The sequence below is a fragment of the Streptopelia decaocto genome (assembly GCF_964273445.1).
Source record: "Streptopelia decaocto genome assembly, contig: HAP1_SCAFFOLD_118, whole genome shotgun sequence".
Taxonomy (NCBI): domain Eukaryota; kingdom Metazoa; phylum Chordata; class Aves; order Columbiformes; family Columbidae; genus Streptopelia; species Streptopelia decaocto.
The window spans coordinates 217,321-219,131 of NW_028115506.1; positions in this window are offsets into that span (position 1 = coordinate 217,321).

The following is a 1,811-nucleotide window of genomic DNA, read 5'->3' on the forward strand; positions in this document are numbered from 1 at the left end:
CTCACTTTTCTCGAAGACTTCTTTTGCTGTGTCGCCCCATACAATGATGTCATCAATATATTGCAAGTGTTCTGGAGCTTTACCTTGCTCCAGCGTGGTCTGGATCAGTCCATGGCAGATGGTAGGACTGTGTTTCCACCCCTGGGGCAAGCGATTCCACGTGTACTGGATGCCTCTCCAGGTGAAAGCAAACTGCAGCCTGCACTCTGCTGCTACAGGAATAGAGAAAAATGCATTAGCAATGTCAATTGTAGCATACCACTTAGCTGCCTTTGACTCCAGTTCAAATTGCAGTTCTAGCATGTCAGGCACAGCAGCACTCAGTGGTGGTGTAACTTCATTCAGGCCACGATAGTCCACAGTTAGTCTCCACTCATCACTAGACTTACGCACTGGCCAGATTGGGCTGTTAAAAGGTGAGCGAGTCTTACTGATCACACCCTGGCTTTTCAGTTGATGGATCAACTTCTGGATAGGAATCAAAGAGTCTCGATTGGTGCGATATTGCCGACGTGGTAGCAATTGGCACCTGCTGATCGTCAACCATCAGCAGTCCTACAACAGAAGGATTGTCGTGAGACGATGTGGAGAATGCAAAATTGCCGGCAGGAGCTCTTTGAGCACGACGGGCGGGCCGGCGAGAGTAATGAGTCTAATTCAATATGAATTTAACATCAATACCCTTTAATGAACTCTTAACAACACTGAATATCAATGTCCCCAAGACCACGTTTTTCCAACCCTTATATACTCTATACCCAAAAGGCCATGCGGCAAGCACGGGCTACGATTGGTTACACTTGCAGTCATTCTTCCCCCCCCCACGATGGTGATTAGCTGCAGGGCACTGTCCACATGCGCAGCGACACGACGGCGCCCTCCTGCAGCCTGGGTTGAGGGCAGACCAGCTGCTGTTTACTTCCGTGCGGTCCTAGTGCACCCCAGCCACCTCAAGCCCTGGCTTGTTCACAGCATACAGCCCAAAAACTCCACAAAGGATTATCTGAAAGACCAGGCAAATCAGACAGATGTTCAATTTTCTCAGTGTCCACAGCTGCTATACCAAATGCTCACCTATACCCTTTTGGGTCCTTAAAATACCCTCTCTTGAGGTAGTCTATGCCAAGGATGCACGGAGCATCTGGACCAGTCACAATGGGATGCTTTTGCCAGTTTTTTCCAGTTAGGCTCATTTCATCCTCTACAACAGTCAGTTCCTGGGATCCCCCAGTCACTCCAACAATATTGATGGATTGCGTTCCTTTATAATTAGAAGGAATTATCGTGCACTGAGCACCAGTGTCCACTAAAGCTTTGTATTCCTGGGGGTGTGTTGTACCAGGCCATCATATTTGTACAGTCCAATAAACTCTGTTATCCCTTTCCTCCACCTGGTTGGAGGCAGGGCACCTCTAATTTCTGTTTTGCACAGTCTCTGGGTGTGAATTAGAGGTTCCTTCGAGAGCATCAGAATCTCTTCTGTTCCTTTTGTAAACTGGAGCAGTCACCTTCCTACGAGTTTTTCCTTTGATCTCACGTACTCGTTCTTGAAGTTCTGAGGTAGGTCTTCCATGCCACTTATTCATGTTTTCTCCTTGCTCATGTAGGAAGAACCACAGTGAACCTCTTTTTGTGGGCTGCCTCTGTCCTCTCTCTCGAGATTGGAAACGCCTTTTCCTAATAGCTGAAACACAGGTTTGTGCAGGTCGTGAATGGTATGTGTCTTCTCTGAGTTCTTTGATTTCTTGCAACAGCTTTTCAAACCGGTCATCAGATTTTTCACAGTTTCTCCACAGCAGAGACACAAGCCC